Source organism: Anolis carolinensis, chromosome 6, assembly GCF_035594765.1.
Source record: "Anolis carolinensis isolate JA03-04 chromosome 6, rAnoCar3.1.pri, whole genome shotgun sequence".
Taxonomy (NCBI): Eukaryota; Metazoa; Chordata; class Lepidosauria; order Squamata; family Dactyloidae; genus Anolis; species Anolis carolinensis.
The window spans coordinates 53257490-53281802 of NC_085846.1; the positions used below are offsets into that span (position 1 = coordinate 53257490).

Sequence of the window (24313 nt, forward strand, 5' to 3'; positions counted from 1 at the left end):
CTCCGAGATGGTTCATGAGGGGAGATAGATAAGCAGGGCCAGAACCATTTAGGGCTTTATAGGCTAAAGCCAGCACTTTGAATTGAGCTTGAAAGCAAACTGGCAGCCAGTGGAGCTGTACACAGCTCCAGTGAACAATCTGGCTGCCACCCATTGTACCAGTTGCAGCTTCTGAACAGTCTTCAAAGGCAACCCCACATAGAGCGTGTTGCAGTAATCTATTCGGGATGTAACCAGAGCATGGACTAGTGTGGCCAAGTCAGACTTTCCAAGGTATGGGTGCAACTGGTGCACAAGTTTTAATTATGAAAAAGTTCCCCTGGCTACCGCCGAAATCTGGGATTCCAGGCTCAGCGATGAGTCCAGGAGAACTCCCAAACTGCGAACTTGCGTCTTCAGGGGAAGTGTAACCCCATCCAACACAGACTGTAACCCTATGCCCTGTTCGGCCTAGCGACTGACCAGGAGTGCCTCTGTCTTGTCTGGATTCAATTTCAGTTTGTTTCCCCTCATCCAGACCATCACAGCGGCCAAGCAAGACCTGAACAGCCTCCTTAGTAGCAGATGGAAAGGAGTGATAGAGTTGAACATCATCTGTGTACAGATGATGTCGAACTCCAAAACTCCAGATGATCTCCCAACGGCTTCATATAGATGTTAAACAACATAAATTGAACCCTGTGGGACCCCACAGGACAAAGGCTGTGGGGCCGAGCAGGTGTCCCTCAACAACACCTTCTGGGAGCGACCCTCAAGGAAGGACCGGAACCACTGCAGAACAGTACTTCCACGGCCCATTCCCACAAGGCATCCCAGAAGGATACCGTGGTCTATGGTATTGAATGCTGCTGAGAGGTCCAGCAGAACCAACGGGGACACATTCCCCCTGTCCAGTTCCTGACATAGATCATCCACCAAAGTGACCAAGGCTGTTTCAGTTCCGTGTCCCGGCCTAAAGCCAGACTGCCGAGTCCAGATAATCAATGTCTACCAAGAATGCCTGGAGTTGCAAGGCCACCACATGTTCCACAACTTTGCCCAAAAAGGGGAGATTGGAAACTGATGAATTGAGTGGGGTCCAGTGATGGTTTTTTCAACAGCGGTTTTATAACAGCTTGTTTTAAGCTGGCTGAAATGCTGCCTTCCTGTAAGGAGGCATTAACCACCACGTTCACCCACTCTGCCAACCCCCCTCTGGCTTCCTTTACAAGCCAGGATGGGCAGGGGGCTAGGATGCATCTGGTTGCCCTCGCCTCTCCAAGCACCTTGTCCACATCGTCGAGCTGCACCAATTGAAATGAATCCATCAAAACCAGACAAGCAGGTGCTTGTGTTACATCCTCAGAGACTGCCATTAATATGGTGTCAAAGCCGGAACGGATCAGAGCGACTTTGTCTGCAAAGAACCGAGCAAATGCTTCACAGTGGGCTGTCAATTTGTCAGGGATCCTGTCTTGGGAGACGGGATTTAACAAACCTCTGACAACTCGAAACAGCTGTCAATGTAGTTTAGTAAGGGAATTAAAAATAATGTGTAGATGAAAAAAGAAAGCAGAGATTAGTATTTTGCCCAAGGTGAGTTCCTTCTTGCTGATTGGGTTTTCTAGATGTAGTGTCCTAAATAATTTTATCTTTTTGTTTTTTGCATAGATCTACATTTATTTCAATATATATTGTATAAGCTGCTTTTCCTTTGGTGAGCCGAGGGCAATGCATGTTGCTCTCCTGCTGTCACATATTACACTATAACAACTTATGCAGATTAATTTCTCAAAGTCACCTATTGAGTTGCATGCTTTGATCTTGAACTTAGATCATGGACATCCCACTCCAACACTCTTGACTTCTAGGTTGCAGGAACAAAAGCTATAAAGACCACTAAACTCAATCTCCAACCACTCAAACAGTCACCCATCTCTTTGACTGCCACTAATTTAACAAATCTTGTTCACATCCATGGCGGCAAGATGAGTTCAACATATGTTATTCTATTTATAGTTTTTCTTTCTTTGCTTGTATAGAATTGCAGTACAGACTCAATTCTCCCGTGTAGCATATACAAGTCACATTTGCAGCATATACAGTTAAATTTGCCTTAGCAAGGCTATGACCTGGCAGAAGACTTCCAGACCTCTGAGTGTAGGTAAGTTGACATGGGAGTGGACAGCCATCTCACTTCCCTGGGCTACCTAAACCCACACAGTACCGAAAAGCAATGATCTTGCATTACTGTTAGTCATGTGTATAACCTGTGATTTTAAAAGTTCAGGAATTTAAATAGCTGGTTTTTTTTTTTGTTGCTTAAATTACCTTTTCCATTTTTAGATTCTCGCCTTTAGGCAGTACATTTGCTCCCTTTCTGCCATTCTTTTATAATGGGTCTTCATGTTTTAAAAGTGATCATCATGCTATTAAGTCAATTATGCTACTTCACTAAACTTTAGCAATCAAATACAAAAGAAAATACAAAGCTGAACAAGTAAAAAAAAAAACTATTAGTTCCCTTGGGCCTCACAGAATCACTAGCAAGCGAAATTGACTTCCCTGCGGAAATGAAACCAGTGCATACAGAGACTAGTTATATGTAGTTCCTTTTCTAATGTGCTTACAGTGGCTAGGTTGATTCACCATTGATGTTTAATTCTATTTTAATATTTGTATATTTTTGGATTTTAAATTGTATTGAAACATGTTTCCCTCCTTTGTGGAGAGAAAAAGCAGTATAAATAAACGTAATAATAATAATTTTCTTTGTTCAAGAAAAGCTCTCATAAATTGAAGATGCTATTCATTTTTTGTCTTCTGTAAATGAGTTGGAAAGATTCACTCCTGCTGCTGACACATGCCTGGGCTTGTGTGAACTTCTGGTGTTCATAATGAAATCTCATTAGCTACTTCCTACACATGGGTCTCAGTTAAACAGTGCGGTGCTGCTTTCTCATTCCACAATGAATCGTTTCCTCTTCCCTGATCATGATTGTTTATATCATGTCAACCATATAGCTAGCCACTCAGTGTACTAATAACAGCAGTTCGGTATCCGGTATTCCATCTCTTTAGTTGTCTGCTGAAGCCATTTAGTTGAAAAGGATTAGATTTAATTGAGGATGTTTATGTCCTCTGTCCAGGATGTTTGAGTGATGATACAACATATGTAGTAAAAGGAACATAATCCATCCACAGTCAACCAAGTCAATACTTAAAGGCACCTGCTGATAGTTCTGCTGCCAGTTCATCTCCAGGATGTTTCCATTTCAGAGCTAATCTATTTGGCCAAACACTTAGAACATGGAAGCTGTAGATCTGTGCTGTTGTTGACATCTTCCTTGTAGTTGCTGCACTTACCCAGTACAAAAAATGCCCAGTGGTCTGTTGGTTGTTTTAGGGTGGTGTGTAAATGTTGGTGGAGTTAAGAGTTGGGGATACGGAACATTGACTTAGTCAATTTAACATTCATGCTCGTTGTGAAGGAGAAGTTATGTAAAAGAGTATTCCTCACTCAGCCATCCTGATCATGGCTGAGTATGATTGTTTTCCAAAGGCAGAGTCTTGGCAGTGTGTTAGAATGACTGAATCCCTCTCTATTGCCCATGAGCGAATTTGTAGGTAGAAGCTTCCAGATTTCACAGTCCTGTCCCCGTTGTCACCTGCCAATTGTCATGGGACTTTTGTTAGTTTTGATTTGCTTGGAAGGCGCCTGCGCGTGGATTTGTTTTATGTGTGGAGATTGGTGCAATGCAACCAACATACAGTCTTCACAGAAATAGGTTCTAGCCCAATGGCACAGATACCAAAATGATTGGTGGCCTCTTATCTGTGCAGCCTACATCCATCAAGGACTTTCATGGATCATTGTATATAATAGACAAGACATAATATAGCTGCTGCCTCCCTCCCACTTCCTCCTCGTATTAAATTGTTGACCATGGCAGTTCCTGTGGTGCATTTCCTTCCTACTCTCCCCCCCCCCCCCCAGGAGAAAATTGGATATCAGATGTTGGGGAAGAGCTCTTGCTTTTGGTTTTTCCTGCTGCAGCATCACCTTTCAGAAAGCTTTGGCTTCAATGTGATATGAAGGGCTGTATGTAAACTTAGAGCTTCTCTTCTTATCTGGAAGATACAGAAGGGGCCCAACCCAATAGTTCCCATGTTAGCAATGTAATATCAATATCATCATCACCATTATAACACTATAATTATACATGGTAAAGAACAAAACATTTTCCTGCTCTCGGGCTTATAATCTAAGGCTTCATCTACTCCGGTCAGGTTATTCTGGGGCATTTCACTGCTTCTTTCCTCCCTCCCATGCTGTGGCATTGCCAGTTGGAATGAAGGAGGGTCTTTATTTGACTATTGACCATAATATGAAGTGATGTTCTATAATACTGTTTTATTATAAAGGTGGACCATATACTCCTTGGACAGCATGGATGAACAATTCATCTACTCTTGCGTTATTCTTCATGTGCTAGTTAATGATGCAGGAAACTAAATTTTAAAAAAGAGTACATGGATATAAGAATTACTATTCATGATAAGTAACAATAGAGACAGATGCTGGAGAGCACCCAACTTAATCCACAGGAAACATTGAAGGCATACATCTCTAAGTGCTCAGTACATCTCTGTTTTTAAAATTTTATCTTTGAATTTTTCTAAAATAAATAAAGACCATGTACTGAGCCCTTGAGATGTAGTCCGGCTGATGGACAGTAGTTTCCCCCCCCCAAGTGAACAGATTTGATCCCATTGAAGTCAACAGATGTGGGAAATTCCTACAAGAAAAACGCCACATTATCTTTGAGTAGATTGCTTTAATGACAGTCATGCAAGGGAACAGAGATGTGCGGAAAGCAAGGAAGAGGGCTTAGAAAATATGTGCTATAATTTTAATGAACTCTAAACCCTGTGGAATCGAACGGAAGTCATTTCCCATTGCCTGGTTATTTCCAAATTATTATTTTTGTATTTTTTCCCTTATTTTTTATTTTTATTTTTTTCCCTGCCCTACTTTTCCTTTTTCATCACTAACTTATCTTTCTTTGTATCTATATCTTTACTTGCCATACCCTTTTTATTCAATTTCCCTTTCCCCTCACAATTGCAATTAAGCAATTATGTTTTTGTTTTTATTTATGTTTTTGTAAATCCTGCTGAAAACGAATAAAAATTACTTATTAAAAAAAAGAAGTCAACAGATGTGGCCATGTTTAATCCTGAAGATAGGAGAAAAATTATGCTGGATCAGCTCGAAGGCTGCCTAGCATTCTGTTTCAACTGATCCTTAATACATGCTGGATATAAAAATCAAATAACCCTTTGGAACCCTTCTCCAGCAGCAGCTAATGTGAAACATGTTACTTCTCATGTATGTAAAGATAATATAGAACCATCATGATAGCAGCCATTGACAAGTCCGTTTTGTATTTGCTTTTTAAAATCCCTTTTAAGGCCATGTTTGGACTTTTACTACATTAAAAAATTCCATAGTCTTAAGTATATGTTGTGTTGAGAACGACTTTCTTTTCACTGTTGGATTGTGCCCAAAATTTCTTACAAGTGCCAGTCTACATGACATTTAACAAAAGAAGCATATTAATCTGAGTAATAGAACAGATGGAATCTGTGCAGGGAGAGGCATGGATCTCAGTTGAAAGAAAAATGGTAAAAAGATGCCCTTAAACCTAACTTTATTGTAGAGAAAATTGAAGGTTGAAGGGCTTCTTGAGAAAACGGGCTAATCTGAAAGCCTTCTTTGGCAGCAAAGCCAAATCTCAGAAAAAGCCCGATAATCTGTAAAATGGCAGGAGACATCAGTGTAGTGCTCAGTGTACAGCAAAATTTAAGCAACTCTTTCCAGCAACTCAAATCTCGCATATATCCTCATCTACAACTATTCTTATAAGTTAGGATGTCAACTGTTTTCCACTTCCTTCCCCATAGTTTCCTTCACAAAATTTTGAGAGTTGCAATAGGCACAAGGCTCTGATGTTCCCCACATTTTCTGGAATCTACTTAAATCAACCACAAACCTGTTTTACTCTATCCAGTGGCTTAGCTACAAACATCACTTTTCTCTAATAAAGGGGTCCCTTTGGTATCCGCTGGGGTTTGGTTCCCGTACCCCTCATGGATACCAAAACCCATGGGTTATCAAGCCTCATTATATACAGTGGTGTAGTAAAATGGTGCCCTATATATCAAATGGCAAAGTCTTTTGCTTTTTGGAATGTATTAATATTTTATAATACAGTAGAGTCTCACTTATCCAACATAAACAGGCCAGCAGAACGTTGGATAAGCGAAAATGTTGGATAATAAGGAGGGATTAAGGAAAAATGTATTAAACCTCAAATTATGTTATGATTTTACAAATTAAGCACCAAAACATCATGCTTTACAACAAAACGTCAGAAAACGCAGTTCAATACATGGTAACGTTATGTAGCAATTACTGTGTTTACGAATTTAGCACCAAAACATTGCAATGTATTGAAAACATTGACTACAAAACCACTGGCTACTAAAAGGCAAACTGCATTGGATAATACAGAACGTTGGATAAGCGAAGGTTGGATAAGTGAGACTCTACTGTATTTTCAATCTGTGGATGTTTGAATTTGTGGATACAGAATCTGTGGACTTGAGGGACTGAGTGTATTTATTTTTGTACTGCGAAATATTGAGTAGCATGAAGTTATCAATACTTTATGTTTTAATGTATGGTGCTTTGTGTTGTTGCTGCTCTCTCCGCCCTGGAAGACTGGTATTACGGACAGCCGGTCTTGTTTGTTAGCTAGAGCTCTACCACATTTTAAATATTTGCATTTTGGTTGCGACGTGTGGCCAAACTAGTTACGGTAGTTGTTATGCATATTACTGATGTAAGAAACATGGTACTTTAGGAAGAAATAAATGCTATTTTTTGCTATTTATCGTGTAGAGTTGCCTAGTTCTTCACATGCACTAGACTGGGCTTAACTGTTAACATTCCATTCATCCCTCTCAAAGCTTTAGGTTTCAATTTAATGCTTCTCTACACAGAGCAAAAGGCCACAGATGAGAACACATGGGGTAGATATTTGCTTTCTTTTGTAGAGGAGCCAATAGATTGGCTAAGCAAGGCACAATTTGATGTCTGCCAACTCATGCAAACAATTTTTTACAGATGAATCCTCCACCCCTGAACTAGTCAGTCAATTCAATGAAGTTCACTTTCCTCTGAACAAACGTTGCCATAAAAATGCCCATGACAGGATTGTTTTATGTCGGGGTGTTGGAACTCATTTTCACCGAGGGTCACATCAGCCTTATGGTTGCCTCCAAAGGGCCAGTTGTAATTGTAAGACAGCATAAATTTAGCTATGTTTCCCTGGCATTGAAAGCGTCACAGTCCACATGAAATGATGTGGTGGGCTGGACCTGCAGGTCATGCATTTGACACGTGTTTTGCGGTCGCCATAAGCTGGAAATGACTTGAAAGCACACAACAAGAGAGCTTTGTATGATAATTGAAGGAAAGACTCTCAATGCTTTTTTATTTTCTAGAACAGTCATGCAGTCCTTTAAATATTTACTCAAATGTTTGTTCAGTATTACACCCTTATAAATATGTTCAGTATCTCCCAAATCAGTTTGACAGTTTCTATGGTTCAATTTCTTGGACTAATTCTGATATAATCTGTTCATTGCAGTGCCTGTAATGTTACTTTTTGGAACAGATTCCTATAATGTCTATACTTGGCAAAATGTATCATAAGTCAAAGTCATATCTGTGATCATTGTGATCATGGTCTTGCTCCAAAAAACCCCCAAATGTCTTGCGTATGAATTATTACATTAGGATTCTGAGAGCATTTCTCTAAAGCAGAGTTTCTCAAATTGTACTTCAGCTCTCACAATTCCTAGCACCTGGAGGAGCACAGTTTGAGAAACACTGCTCTAAAGCCTGCCTTGTTAGCACCCCCTTAGCATAATAAATTTTGATTACATCTTCTCTAGATTTGTTGTGATATAATATGGATGATATTTGTTGAAGGCATTTGGTTAATACAATGAAAGGGTTTAAGGAGCTCTGCCTCCCTTATCTTTTTGGCTTGCAGCCATGTTAGAGTATCATACATCTTCTGCACAAAGATGTGGCAACCATTTAACAAGAATTAATTTACTAAGGGACAACTCAGCGTTTATAGCAAATGCTTTATATACAATGAATCCCAGTACAGTCCCCAGCATAACCAAACTCCCTAAAGATGCTAATCTGATCTTTGAAACTAAGCAGGGTCAACTCTGGTTAGGATTTGGATGGGATACCATCCAGGACTCCCAGGGAGTGCAGGCTATATTTCAAAGCAAGAAACTGGCAAAACTGTCTCTGAATATATTTTGCCTAAGCAAACCCTCTGAAATTCATTGGATCTCTATAAATTGACTTGGAGGCATAGCCACAAAGTCTTCAGAAGGGATCAGGAAGACTCCCTTCTGAGACTCCCCAAATGCACTCCTCTTGTGATAAAAAATCCCAGTTTTTTTCTTATGAAAGAGAATGTTTGATATGTATACAGTTCCCCATCATAGCATTCCTCAGCTAATTTCTTTCCAATAAGCAAAGTCCTAGAGTGCAAAACTCTGCACAAAGAATCAGCATTTCTGCATGGTAGCAGTCCCACTTCTCTAAATGGCTACATTCCTGGACAAAGCTGGACAAAACTACAAAATGATATCCTTTCAAGCCAGTATTAGCTGTGGAAATATGTATGCGTATTTATTATATAGACAAAGCTTTCTGTTCTAAACTTAAAAGAGAATAATTGTCAAGACTGATGTGTAGATTGCAGGAACAAATTAGTAAATTTATTTTGATTTGCAGATGTAAATAGTCGCATTCAGTCCAGCTCAAGAAATTTTGGAAACTGAAGCAGAATCCTCCCCATTTGAACAATGATTGCTGCTCCACGCAAGCATCATTTCCTACTTTCATGTGTTCATTTCTTACCCTATCATTGTGCTGTCCTCTGAAACTTCATTCTTCTGTTCTGGCATTTTCTAAACCCATTCTAGCCTTCTTTCTTTAAATTTAGCTGAGAGCCACCATGGTCTACTCTACTGCAGAGCTTTCCAAACTGTGTGTCACAACACGTTGGTGTGTCAGCTGCGGTCTGTAGGTGTGGTTTGCGAATGTAATGAGACATCTCTGAGTTGATATGAAACAATAAATCATATTTTTCAAGATATAAATGAAAGATTTTCATGAGCTATGTTGTGTCTCCATATGTTTCAATATTACAATTTACGGATGTCTCTCTATCTCTTATAAGGGGATAGGGTTAACTTCCCATTTGTTAGTAAAAACTCAATTACTGTTTTGTGATTGGATGCATATTTTAAAAAATGTGTCACCAAAAAAAAAAAAGGATTGGAAAGCTCAGTTCTAGTGTTTGAATGTGGGACGAGGACTCTAGAAGACCAGGGCTGGAGTTCTTACTAAGTCATGGAAACTCATTGGGGTGACTGTCAGCAAGTCACACACTCTCATCCTAAGAGCAAGACAATGGCAAGCTTAATCCAAATCTCGCCAAGAAAACAGTAGGATAAAGTCCCTAAAAGTTGCAATCAATTTGAAGATGGATAACAACAACAATAGTGACATTTCGTTTTCCTTATACTCATTCCACCTATGAAGGCTATAGCATCTTTGGGGGGATCTCTATCACTTTGATATGCAATGTATTGTTCCATTTGTTCCTTAAAGACTCTGCTTTTTCTTGTTTTTCCCTCCTTATAGGACATCTCTTAAATTGTTCTTATATAAAATTTATTTAGCTAAAGAAGGCATTATGTTTAACTATCCAACAAATGCACTTTAATTTGAAATGACACAGATGATGGTAACTGGATTTTGGAGAAAAGCTGCAATCAGTATCTAGATAATAGCCAAGATATTTTTTGTAAGTTGAATTTCTTAGGCCATTAAAATGTCTTAAGCCATTTTAAAGAAATTGAATTACTGGTCTTTTTACCAAAATTCCCCATTCATATTCTCACCTTTATAACAGCTGGTTAATTTTTAAAAGAAGAAAGAAACCAGGTCTTTTCTTGCTATTATACTCATGGGACTCAGAATATCCTCTCAGTATAATATAAATGTTTTCTTTTTAATAATAGAAATTACCTTGGCCACTTAATTCCCCTAAAAACCTAAATTGCTCATATAGAGCCGTGGTAGCGAAGTGTATTAAAGTGTGGTAGCGGAGCCCTGGTGGCCAAGTGTGTTAAAGCACTGAGCTGCTGAATTTGCAGACCAAAAGGTCCCAGATTCAAATCCCGGGAGCGGAGTGAGCGCCCGCTGTTGCTCCAGCTTTTGCCAACCCAGCAGTTTGAAAACATGCCAATGTGAGTAGATCAATAGGTACCACTCCGGCGGGAAGGTAACAGCGCTCCATGCAGTCATGCCGGCCACATGACCTTGGAGGTGTCTACGGACAACGCCGGCTCTTCGGCTTAGAAATGGAGATGAGCACCAACCCCCAGAGTCAGACATGCCTGGACTTAACGTCAGGGGAAACCTTTACCTTTACCCTAGAGCCATGGACAATAAGTAAAGACTCTTCCTACATGTACCCAAATAGAGTCATGACTCAAGTTGCTCATTGTAAGCAGAGTGTGCTGACCCAGAGGGACTAAGTGGAAGAGACAATTTATTTTATACTAGCTTGGGTACCCAGCGTTGCTCGGGTTAGTTGAAAAAGTCAGTTTTTTATTTGTACAAAATGCATAAGATTGTGTACAACTGACATCATGTCAGGTTAACCCCGAGAAACTCCATCAGTACTTAAAGTTTGTTATGTTGGGCAAGTTTGCTCTGGATGCATCATTGGTGGGGTTCAGACTACTCTCTGGCTGTAGGGTAAACTACAACTTCCACTAAGGTGAATCAGTCCCCTCAAACTCCAGCAGGTTGAGTTAGTCATGGGGGTTCTACTTGCCAAGTTTGGTCCAGGTCGATCATCAGTGGAGGTCACAGTTTCTCAGGTTGTGGGTGAACTACAACTCCCAGAAAGGAAGGTCAATTCCCCCCGATCCCTCCAGTAATCAAATTTTGGCATATTAGGTATGTGTGCCAAGTTTGGTCCAAATCCATCGATGTTTGGGTTCACAGTGCTCTCTGGGTGTAGGTGAACTATAACTCCCCCAAATCAAGGTGAATTTTCCCCAAAGACCTCTAGTATTTTTTGCTGGTGTTGCAGGCTCTGTGTGTCAAATTTGGCCCAATTCCATCTTTGGTGGAGTTAAGAGTGCTAATTGATTGCAGGTGAACTATAAATCCCAGTACCTACAACCCCAAAGTATCCAGGCCAATTTTCCTCAAAACCCACCAGTATTCAAATTTGGGCATATCGGGTATGCATGTCAAGTTTGGTCGAGATCCATCATTGTTTGGGTTCATAGTGCGTTCTGCATGTAGGTGAACTACAACTCCTATAAATCCCTCTAAATACTGCCAGTATTTTTTGTTGGTCTGTGTGCCAAGCTAGTTGCAGGTCTATCGTTGGTGGAGTTTAGAGTGCTCTTAGATTTCAGGTGAACTATACATCCCAGAACCTATAATTCCTATAAATCTAGAACTAAAACCTTTGAATTAAGTCTTACTTCAGTTTAAGGAAAAGGGTGGCATGAAAGAATAGCATTGAATGTCAGTAAAGGGTTCATCTAGCTAACCAGTTTTCTTCACCATTATATCAAGTTACAGAAGGATTTATTTATTTATTTCGTGTCAAAAGCATTGCATAATAAATAAGTCTAAAAGTGATAAAATAAGGAATCACGAGCAGCTAGATAGTTTTAGACCAAAAGCGGGCAACAGCGTCCACATTGTCTGTAGCTTTAAACAACTCCTCCCTACATGAAGCAGGACATTGTGGGCAAGCATACATATGTTCTGCTCCACAGTCACACAAGGTGAAGGATTCCTCCAGGTAGTACCATCTTGCCAAGTTGTCTTTTGATCTGCCCACTTCTGAGTCTGTTTAGGGACTCCAAGTTGCCCATTCTTGGTTTGTCCCTGGAGGCAGACCCTCATGGGGGGCCATCTAGTTGGAATTGCCTGGTTTGGCTGCCCAGAGGGTACTCTTGCTGTTGCTGGAGTAACATTAAGAAGGGTGGTGGTTCTCATGAAGCTTTTCCTTGATTTGAGACTGATAGTCATGCAGTGAATGGCTTTCACAATGTTCAACCTTATTTCTCTCACAGTTAGCAGCAACTTCCTGCTGCACATCAGGAGGGGCAATGCCAGCTAACTTGTAGAGTTTATCAACAGGTGTAGGTTTAAGGCATCCTGTGATTATTCTGCATGTTTCGTTCAGTGCTATGTCTACGTGCTTCGCATGGGCAGACTTGTGCCAGACAGGACAGGTGTACTAATCAGTTGAGTAAGACAAGGCCAGGGCTGATGTTCTTATTAATTGTGGGTCTGTACCCCAAGCACTGCCAGTCAGTTTCCGCAGGATGTTGTTGCGTGCAGCTACCTTGTGCTTGGTGTTCATACAGTGTTATCTGTATGTTAGTGTTCGATCTAAGGTGACACCAAGATATTTCGGATGGAAACAGTATTCAAGCTCTTGACCTTCCCAAGTAATTTTCAGTTTCCTGTTGGCTTCACGGTTATGTAGGTGGAAAGCACACACTTGTGTCTTGGCAGGGTTAGGCTTCAGATGGTTATCTTTGCAGTAGCTGGAGAGATCTTTCAAGGCATTAATGAGTTGGTTTTCAACTGTTTCAAAATCTTTTGCTCGTGTTGTTAGGCCAAGGTCATCAGCATATATAAAACTCTTTGTGAGTGGTGGTTGTGGCTGATCGTTCGTGAAAATGTTAAACAAGGTTGGTGCAAGAACAGTATCTTGGGGTAAACCATTCTTTTGCCTCCTCCATCTACTTTTCCTGCCCTGAAACTCCACATAGAAGCAGCGGTTTTCCAGGAGGGTCTGGACAGTTTTTGTAAAGTCACGGGTAATATGGTAGTCTTTATGCAACATTTTTCTATGTTGCACCATGTCATAGGCTGCTGTAAGGTCCACAAAAACTTTCCCCGTAATGCAGCCTTTCTCATAGCCTTCCTCAATATGCTCAGTCAAATGAAGAATTTGACCTGTACAGTTTTTCCCTGGTCTGAAACCTGCTTGTTGTGCAATAAGCTTGGGTTCGATAAAAGGTCCTAATCAATTTAATAGCATCCTCTCATATACTTTATATAGATGACATAAGAGAGAGATTGGTTGGTAGCTCCTGGCATTGGAGGCATCTTTACCAGGTTTTAAAATGGCAATGATCTTAATTTTCCTCCATGCTCTGGGAGTCTGTTTGTGTGCCAAGCATTGATTGTAGAATTTCAAAAGCCAGTTTTCAGCTGTGGGCCCCAAGTGTTTGATTTGCTCAATCTAGGCCAGGTGCTTTGCCAGTTTTACATCGCTTGATAACTTCTCTGAGTTCTTTCAGGTTTAGAGGAGATGGAACTGGTGGGTTTCAGGTTCTGGCACCCTGTTGATTTTCATCTTTACTGCGGTTGGTTTTCCCATTCTGAATTAGCTGGTGAGCTACCTGGTCTGGTGTTATGTTTGCATGTACATGGTTGACCAGAGAGGGTCACTGTCCAGTCGTCTCAGCAATTGCCAGGCTCTTCAGCTACTCTTGGACATATCAAGATTCTCAAGCAGCTCTATCCAGTGGTCTTTCTTAGCATTAGCTATGGCTGTAGATAATTTTTGGCCTGCTGCTATAGTCTCATTGCTGTATGGATTCTCTTGAAATAGTCTGAGGTATTCCTGTAGCTGATTTAGCGAATCTTTGTTTAGGCTTGGTAGGTAGTTTGTGCGACAGCCTCTAGGGATTGAGATCCTTGAGGATCTTTTCACAGCTTCTACAAACAGTTCATAGCCTTCTGTAGAAGGTTCTATATCAGAAATAGTTGCTTCCAAGGCCTCTGTAAACTTTGTCCAGTTAGCTTTATTGAAATTTTCTGTAGAATGGGACACTTTTTGGTCTTACAGCTGCATATCCTACGCAATGTGTTGGTCTGTGTTGAGTAATAGGTCTCGGGTTTAATACCCTTTTAATGCATTGGCGGATTATGCTTTCATTTACAAAAATCAGATCAGGGTTATAACCACGCTTCCATCAGCTGCTATTAAAATATGGTGGTAATTTACTGTCATGAAGGAGGCTCATTCTACTATTGTTGGCCCACGTTAGAACTGCTTCGCCATTTCTATCATCTTTGACATAGCCCCAGACACAGCTATGGCTATTGAAATCTCCCACAATAAAATGGGCTTCATGATTGTGGCAATTGTTTGGGGGTGTAAAATAGAAATTAGCCCCAGGTGGTTTATAGCGTGATGATACACTGCAACCATCAAGTTCCACATTTAGGATTTCAATGTTGTTCACTTCTATGAGAGAGGTTGCAGAGATTGCGACACCAGATCGTACAGAAATGGCACTACCATATTGTGTGTGAGGTCGTTCCACTGCCATTTGCATTCCAAGAATTTTTGGTCTTCTCATTGTGATGTCTTTGTGTGTTTCCTGTATACATAAGATGTCACACAAAATTTCCTCAGACATTTTAGCTAGTAGTTCTTCCTTAGCAAGTGATAAACCTTCTATATTAATAGACATAATAGTTAGCAATGGTCTTGATAAAGACCTTTAGTATTCATCCATTTGTGGAGAGATAAAACACATTTAAAATATTTAAAATGTTTAAAAAACAATGCTTTTGGGTTGGAAAGATTAGCCATTTACAAGAAATGTTGCCTAGGGGACACCTGACTGGATTTACTCAGTCTTCGGGGAGGCTCTTTCTGTGTCCCCCAAGAAGACACAGAAACTGGCAAACACAGCTAATTGCTTTCATGATTTCGGAAAGAACAGAGTTCTAGACAGTCCAAATGAGGTCTTTTTATTGGGTTTGCAGTTGGGCAGTTAACCTATGTGAAAATATTGCTCAGTGTGTTGTTGGCATATGGTTAGTGATTATTCATTCAAAGCAATTCTTGATGCTTGCAAAGAGTCTGTGATAAAAATGCATGGGTTAACCTGTCCTTTGGTGGTTTTCATGTCACTTTGGTTCCATGTGCTTGTTCTCATCTGATTGTAACCTATGTTTGCAAGACAAAGAAAGAAATGTCAATTATAAGTTGAGAAGTGGGGCCTACAATTTACCCTGGCTTTGTATTAAGCGTAGTCTAAAGGTTCTGTTCATGGTAAAGGGCATAGGTTCTTTCCATAACATATCAGTGAAATCAAACATTTGAAGTTCAGCATGAAGAGTCTATAGGTTAGACAGAGCCTTCAGGAAAATTATAATCATTTGATTCCTATATAAATCTTTCATTTAACGCCCCATGCATAATTTTATCTCTTTTTCAATAAATAAAGACCACTGGAAGTGCTAAACAGTGAGTAAGACACTCAGTTCCCTATTAAGTTCTTTGTGGCATATTTTTGGTAGAGAGAACTCAATCATAGAGTCATAGGAACTGGTCCTTTTCTTTAGATAGACACATACCTCTCCCATTCAGAGCTCTTCATTTTACCCTGATCTCCATTAACAAAAAGTGCTTCACCAGCTGCCTTTAACCCTGAGGCCATATTTTGTGCACACCTGTCTTATTCTGTTGCAAAATAATTGCATAACAACACACAAAACAAGATATATATATACAGGCGTTTTCCCCTACCTCCTAGTTTAGATCAAAACAACAGCTTAGGTGTTAATCCAAATAAGGAGTTCTAAATGAGGTTTCATCTAAATTATACCTCATGTTTACTATTAAAGCAGAGAATCTTCCACTGAAATGAGAACTATGAGATTTTTTTTAGTCTAACATCATATGAAATATTTGATCTGATTTTTGAATAACTGTAGCTATTGATCTCCCATTTTCTCTTACAAAGTAATTACAGTTTAAATTCTTCTCCTCTCCTTTCCATTTTCTTGCTTATAAAACATAGTTCACAGGAGAGCCAAGTGCATTGGTTTCTTAGGAAATATTGTAAAAGGTAAATTAGATAGCATATTTTTAAAGGTGCTTTAGGCATATCAGTGCAAAAAAAAATTACTACTAGTTCACCCATGCCAGAAAAAACAAAGCACAAAACCCTCAGCTTTAGAAGCAAGCCCCAGCAAAAGTCTTATTGAGTTGTCTTCGAAAAATCAAGTTAAGTTGTTTCTCATCCTGCTCAGTTGAAGAGCATTAGTCACAACACACATCCTCCACCACATCAAGATGTAGGTTTCTTCAGTACTGGGTAGGAGAGAACCTCTTCGTACATACTATGTTATCTTCAAATGTCACTTCATGACGTCTTATAAATTGCGGACACTCCACATCTATGAAGGTACTTATTGAACCACCTCTAATTTATGTAATTGACTCTTTTGTCTCCCTTTCATTTAGAAAGAAAAATGCCCTGGCTAGGCAATAATTCTCAGATCACATTTGCTGGAGTTTCATTGATTTGTTGGATCTGGTTTGAAAGAGGTCTTGGCACTTTTTTGCCTACTAATGATTGTACTATTAATACGAGGGCTATCCAGAAAGTAAATTACGTTTTGGAATTTAAAATGAACAAAGTATAGGAGAAAACATTTACCATATGCAGTTGAAAGCCACACCCAAATACCACATCTCACATAGTCACCATTCAAATCTAGGCACTTACCATAGCAATGAATGAGCTTTGCAACTCCTTTCCCACTAAATTCTGCCACTTGCTTCCTCAACCAGCCGGTCACCCCTTCCCGCAGCTGTGCAGCGTCGCCAAAACGCTGCGTTGCCAGCCACGCCCCCATTGTGGAAACAAATGGTTGAGGAAGCAAGCGGCAGAATTTAGTGGGGAAGGAGTTGCAAAGCTCATTCATCGCTATAGTAAGTGCCTAGATTTGAATGGCGACTACGTGAGATGTGGTATTTGGGTGTGGCTTTCAACTGCATATGGTAAATGTTTTCTCCTTTACTTTGTACATTTTTAATTCCAAAAGTAATCTACTTTCTGGATAGCCCTCGTAATTGTATAATGGGCAGCTGAGAACTATTTTCATGCCAAGGGAACTGTAAAAATGTTCCTTTTGTTAAAAGTGAAGGGAAATGAATGCAAAATTTGTAAGCTGAACACATTAGGGAGAACGAGGGCTCATCTATAAGGTCACTGAAATCCAGGTTCAGTCCTGTTTTGAACCAGCCCTGGATTCCTTGGAGCTGTTTACATGCTCTGGCCCCAAGCTGCAAATGTGTCAGGAGCTGAGTTCAGACTGTCCAAATCAGTCTGAACCTGGTTTGGGCCATGCTTTGGCTGTCACCCTTACCCAGATGGTGGTACCTGTCACTGTGGCAGCTGGCGCAGAGTTCCATAGAGTTTCCAATCAATGCCAAATGCCTTTGCTGGTGTCACAAGCAAGATGACTTGTTTGAATCCACTGTATAGGGCTCTATGAATCCCAAATAATGTATCAAGAACACAGCTAGATATTGGGCAACTGTAGGGTTTCCAGTTTACCAACAAAATAAATAAAAAATACGCAGTCCACCACTACCTTGACTTTCTTGTGGGCCTTTTTAGTTAAGCAGCGTATTCTGCAACAAACCACAGTGAGCTCTGTGCCTTTCTTTCTGGCACAGAGAATTTTGCAAGTTGCTGGTAAAAGATTCAGAGGATGATTAAAATTGGCTACCCTACCAGCACACAGGAAAAGACATGAGAGAAAGAAGCACGGCAGTAGTGTCTTTCAAAACTCACCTGAGCGCTATTGTTTTCCCTTCCTTTCTCTTTGGCACAGCTTCCTTAGGGAGTGTACCTGGAGTTCTGTAAACTAACAAGATGAAAGAGTTAGCAGTGTGCCAACCAAACACACAGGGGACCAGTGCAACTATGATGAACAATTATTTAATCAATCTAATTAATCTTATGACAGGATATTTGTTCAATAGAAAGAACTTCCAAAATGATAAACATGTTTTTCAGAGACAGAAACTCTTCTCAGATGTAATGTGGTGAGCTTCTAAAGTTTACCTAACCGAAGCACTTTGTCATAGCACTCCCTGTCAATTTCACACCAAGCTACAATGATGCTTCTTAAGCATTACCTTCAGAACACCAAGGTTTGGGTCTTATTTTTGCTCAGTTCTATTTTGCACTATGAATTAATTAGGTGCTAAGTTTTGTCTTGGACTGCACTTATTTTGTAGGTTTTTTCTATGCAGAAAGGTTGTTTTAATTTATGAGTGAGCATTTCAAAATGGGATTCTCCTTTACTTGCAGTTTGAGGTGAAGATGGTTCATTCTGTCACCAGGCTTCAGTTGATGAGGAGGGGAGGTGGCATATTTGGTACATACAGGTCATGTATGTGCCATGTGCTAAAAAGCTTCCTATGTGGCCTGCCTTGGATGCCCATCCACACACACAAATTCTTCTTCATGACTCCTCTGTTGCTACAATTGTGCTTGGGAAAAAGAGCACAGGAGCAATGAATTGAGTGCAACCCTCAGTTCCCTGCTCATTGCCTGATGTAGGTCTCTGGAGTGTAAAATATGCTCGACTGAGCTGAAGATAAAGAGGAGGAAAGCTGAAATGCAAATGTTGCAGATTCACTATGCTTTGGGTTACACATGTTTTATTCTTTGTGGGTTGCAACATCAGTGCTCATATCTGATACAGATAAGACTCATCTAATATGACCTCAGCTCAGCTGCAAGACTTCAGTGGAACCAGTTTGCACATTAGCCACCAATGGTAAACATATATATGTGGACACATTTTGTTGTAGAAAGGAAACTAATCACTTAAGTTTTGATATTCTCAGCTATGATGCTTGTCCACCTGGGGACTGTCCGTTTTGTGTAAAAGTAGGGAACTTATTGTATTTACTCAAATCTAATGTGCACCTTTTGTGGCTTGCCAAAAATTAGGGCACACATTAGATTTGATTGTGCATTAGAATTGCCTCTAGGCTGGCTGCCTTTCTCCCTTGAGCTGAGGCATTATTAAATCCTTGGGCTCTTCAATGTGAAGTGGAATTGACTTCACCTATTATTATTATTATTATTCCCCCGCTTTATCTCTCCTGAAGGGGTCTCAGAGTGGCTTAACATAAAAGCATTAGCATACAACTTAAAATATACCAATATGCAAACATTAAAACAGGATTAAATATAAACAGTATTTAAAAATTCCCAAATAAAACATTAAAACATCCAGAGTTAAAAGCCACAGCATCCCCAAATTCTTCTTTAAAAGCCTGTCTGAATAAAAAGTTTTAGTCATAGCTTTATGAAGCTAGAGACAGTTTTTTTTATCAAGAAAAAAACATGGAGGCTTTCTTTCCCCATGTCAGAAAATAAGTCCATCGCTCCTTCACACCCAATTGTCTCCTCTGTGGTTGCTATAATCTATACAGGCTTCCATTCAGAGCATTCTAAGGACTTAATCTCACACCATGAGTAAAGCGTTGGGGATTTTTGTTTTACCCTTAAGCTTTGCAATGCCTCATTTGAAAATTAAACGAATGATAAGACTGACCAAGTTTTAAGAGGAGTCCCCAGCACCACAGCACTCTGAGGAAGTGGCTCCAACTTACTTCTGTTCCATTCCAATCATCACATGTTCCTTCCTTCAGCTTTCTTTTCAAATGATCTATTTGCCTTCCCATCACATGGGAGACATTCTCCCACTGTCTCCTCCCCCGTTTTCTTTTCCTTGAAGAAATCCTCTGTGTTTATTATCACGGAAGTACTTTTTAACTTCTTCATTCACACAGTCGTTTCCGATTCTTCGTGACCTCATGGATCAGTCCGCGCCAGAGCTCCCTGTTGGCCGTCGCCGCCTCCAGTTCCCTCAAGGTCAAGCCAGTCACTTCAAGGATACCATCCATCCATCTCACCCTTGGTCGGCCTCTCTTCCTTTTTCCTTCCATTTTTCCTAGCATCATGATCTTTTCCAAGCTTTCCTGTCTTCTCATGATGTGGCCAAAATACTTCATATTTGCCTTTAATATCCTTCCCTCCAGTGAGCAGCTGGGTATTATTTCCTGGAGTATGGACTGGTTGGATCTTCTTGCGGTCCAAGGCACTCTCAGGATTTTTCTCCAGCACCAAAGTTCAAACACTTTTTAACACTAGATCATTAAATGGGATTTCTTTTATTCTATATGATTCTATATTGGTTTATACGTATGTACAGATACCTCCCATTCAAAAAGTAACTCTATTGAATTTACACTGTTAAAAAAAAGTATATAAATTACCGTTCTTCCTCGGGTCTAAAGATTATGGCTAAGGAAAAGATTCTATACTGCCTATCTCAGCTCCTCCCTCCAGAACTACATCATAGTTATTTTTACATGTGAGCAATGGAGAATTCCCATCACATGTTAAATGTCACATTTTTACACATCTCTATGCAGGGAATTAAAAAAAATTGAGTGGTACTCTGTGAGTTCACACAAACCCACCCATCCTCCTCTCTGGCACACCTCCCCCTTTCTCGTTGCCTTTGTGGCTTAGGAACCGGGGAGCGCACTCCCAGGGCTGCCTTCTATGCCCTGTGGGGAAGAGGATGGGGTTACTGCCAAAATTTAAAAGATTCAGCTAGGAAGATTTTCCGTTGGAGCCTGCCCATGCGCAGATACTCTCCACTAACGTGAATTCACAGAATACTACTCGAAGAAACATGGTTGCAGGTAAGCAACCTGTCCTTTTATTGTGCGTAATGATGTCCTAAGACTAACCAAGTTTTAAGAGGAGGCCCCAATACCACAACACTCTGAGGAGGTGGCGCTAATTTACTTCTTTTCCATTTTTATTTAGGAATGTCCTCTTGCTTTTGGAGATCCTCTTGCTGGATCTCTGCCACATGGTCTTTTGGTATTTACGTTGGATACCGGGGACAGAATGTATTCTCCACTTGGTCTTTGTTGGCATGACCTTAGTCTCCTTCAGATTCATTTTGATAATCTACCCATATGGAAGAATCACAGAGTCAGAGAAGGGAATGTTGTTTATACATAATTCTTTGAATGGCTAGCTGTTTACTCGTGTAACCAAATTTCCATCCCTCATCTGATACCTTGCTCTCTTTGGTTGTTCAGCAGCTGTAGCAGAACCAGAACTCAGAATAGCAAGAGCCACATCTTTTGATTGTATGCAGTGAACAGATCTCCTGCCAAAACTTTGCCGAGCTCCAAAGTATCCCAATCAAGTTTCTGTGCAGTCACAGAATCCATAGGTGTGAGTGCACAGATCTCTTCCTCAAAGACGCAGGTAAGCTACCTAGTCTTTTCACTATACACAGTGTTTTCTAATGAGTGTATGGGGAGTGCACAGAGAATAGGCTGAGTCACTCATACGTATGTCATGACCATCCATTTCAGATGCCAGACAAGAGAAGAGGTCTAAATTCTGACATCACTGCATTGTAACTTAAGAGATATTTCCTTTGTGCCCTTGTATGACTCATGAGTGTTGAAGGTCTAGCAAGGATAAGAATCTCAACAAAATGCATATAGGCTTTTTGTTTAGAAGGTGTCACACAGCATCAATCTGAAATATGTTTTTGTTTTAAAACCTTTCTGTGGCAAATGTTCTGTGGTATTTCAATATAGAAATGTGATTTACACTGGTATGGTGGGAAGGAGAAATCAGGAATTTTCCACATCTCCTCTAATCTGGTATTGTGTTGGACAACTCCCATGGTCTCCTGACATTGACACAATTGCAATACTGGCTAAGGATTATGGGTATTCTAGTCTGACACACCTAGAAAACAACAAGATGTAGAAGGTTAGGTACTACCAGAAAAAGGGCTTAAATACTCTAAAGATGTCAGTTCTCTGCATAGGTTATCCACCAAGATGACCAAAGTTGTTTCTGCCCCATAATCAGGCCTGAAAACAGATTGAAGTGAATCTAGAAAATCTGTTTCATCCGGGAACCCTTGGAGTAGGGAGGTCACTATACACTACAGTATGGAAGATTGGAGACTGGTCTGTAGTTGGCAAGTACGGTATGTTCTAGGGAAGGTTTCTTTAGAAAAGGTTTTACCACATCTATTTTATGCCAATGTAATATGAAATCTTATAGTATATATAGAAGATTATGTTAATAGAGAAGTTACATGGGGAGAAGGAGTGATGCAGGGTCAGGAGATACAGGAAATTGTGCACAGGGAGAGAGGGTTCCATCCACCATATGGCCATGGCAGCCTGGAGGCATCCTGGTTTAGAATGAATATATGCAGAACTGCCTGCATGACAAGTACAGACCTGCTGCCAAGAAGGCAGAAATGGATATTACTAGAGCAGAAAATAAAATCTCTATAAACCAAATCAACACCAGTGTTCTGATATATTTTCTAAAGTAAAAAAATGTGCAGAATTACTGCAGAAGATAACTTTCCAGATTACATTCACAAAGGTTATAATTTCCTGTTGGAGCAGTGGAGGAAAGAAGATTGTTGATTTGAACCTGAGAATGCAAATAAATTTCCTGCACTGTACCGAGCAGCCACATGCTTTCCTTTATTGATTTTCTCTCCCTCTGTCTGTTAACTAAATGCTTTTGATTCAGTGATGGGCATAGTAGATCCATTATTACAAGTAAAAATAACCCATTGGCTTAAATAAAAAAGAAGTAAGGATGGTAGATGGGATGAAAGGAGAAAAAACTCCTTTAAATTCAAAGAGGAGAACTAGGGAAGAACAACTTCTGAATGCGTCTGACCTATTTTATGCAAGGGCAGAGTTTTCATTATAAGAAGGAGGAGAAAGGACAGGGGAATACTGTAATTGGCTTTGAGAAGAAATAAGCATATTTGGGATTTTAAACTAGTTGACAATGCTGAGGTTGAATCTTAAAAAGATAGGACAGCAGCATGTTGAAAACATGTATTTATGTATATATTACCAACAAAGAAGCTAGGGCAATTATCTAATATGACTTTTTACTGAGAGAATTGGGGACAGCTGAGACCTCAGCTTCAAAACATGTCATTCCACAAACAGAACATAGACCATTAATACATGTAGAACAATATTTTCTGTCAAGTGTCTTGCAAGGCTACGGTTCAATGGATGGAGTTTGACAGTGTTGGGAACCACTGGAGCAAAGCCAAGAAGGGCTTCTCATTTGCTTTGGCCAAATCCAAAATATGCGTTGATGCTCTGTATTTGACTTTGAGGCATCTGCCTGCTTTTGGGTTTTTGATGCCAATCTTATTTTTTAAAAAGAAGAGACTAAACTATTGCTTTTACTTTGCTCCTTATCTATATACATAAAAGAGCACAACTGAAATGAAAAATCTTCCAAGTGAATTAAGTCTTCTGCTCAAAACATACAGACTATGTATGAATATTTGAAGCGGATATTAATATAGCAAAATTTAAATACACGAATCCCTAATTGTTATAGTTTGAGAAACTAACAGCCCAAAGAAATGACCCAGCTGTGATCATTGAAGTGTAAGCCTTCTGCGAACACCTTCAAATTACATTTTACGTAGCAAGTTTTTTGTTCCTGGGATATAAATGTCATTTCCTAATTGGCTCCATCATAAAAACATGGGAAAAGTTCATTAAACTGCAAAAACTTTGTTTTTGCGGGATCCTGCAGCACATTTTGCTGTAGTTTTTCAGTGAAGAAATAGAGTCTCAACCAATTTGATATAGTTTGTGATAGCCACAAGAACAAAGTTTCTGGAGTATGACAACTATTTTTGAAGTAAGTACCACACAATTAAACAGAACATAAGACTTGCAAATCAGGAACAGATTTTTTCCCCAAATTTTGTTACATAGTGTTAGTGGCCTACAAAATTGATGTAAGTCCAGAACAGATGATGCAGAACAGCTGAGAGCTTGAATTTGGGATCATCAGGGCCTAGTTCAAAGCTCTACTTAGTTTATTGTGTTAGGCAAGCAAAAATCATTTTGGCATCTCTACTCTTCACTTGCCTCCAGTCTATGCAGTCTTTACACCCGTAAGGATATAAAGAAAGGTGATAGTGCTGATGTTTTTACTTTGTCCTTTAGCTAGATATGATGCGAGGAAAGAAATTTAGAGTCATATTTAGAGGAAACTCATCAAAATGAATTGAACAAATCTCAATATGACTAAGCCTGTTTCCAACCCAAATAATATAAGAAATAAGGGTAAATACAATGCATTTTCAGTCACTGGGATAGTAACTATAATCTTGCTTTAATTAAACGAGCTGATAGATTGAAAGCTAGTTTAGTGTAGTGATTTGAGTGCTTGACTA

At 39.8% G+C, this 24313-nt stretch overlaps 1 protein-coding gene across 7 annotated transcripts in view; it reads left to right on the forward strand.

The window, feature by feature from the left end:
- The window catches only part of LOC100564198 (cytochrome c oxidase assembly factor 1 homolog), an 82187-nt gene that overhangs the window by 44863 nt on the left and 13011 nt on the right, over positions 1 to 24313 (forward strand). For 3 of the 7 annotated variants that reach the window (XM_008112890.2, XM_062983809.1, XM_062983806.1), the window contains exon 2: positions 21147 to 21318. The exons of 2 other annotated variants lie outside the window; for them this stretch is intronic. The gene's annotated coding sequence lies outside the window, so the exon portion shown is untranslated. The remainder of the gene's footprint in view (positions 1 to 21146; positions 21319 to 24313) is intronic. 2 more of the 7 variants (XM_062983808.1, XM_062983807.1) reach the window with 1 other exon arrangement.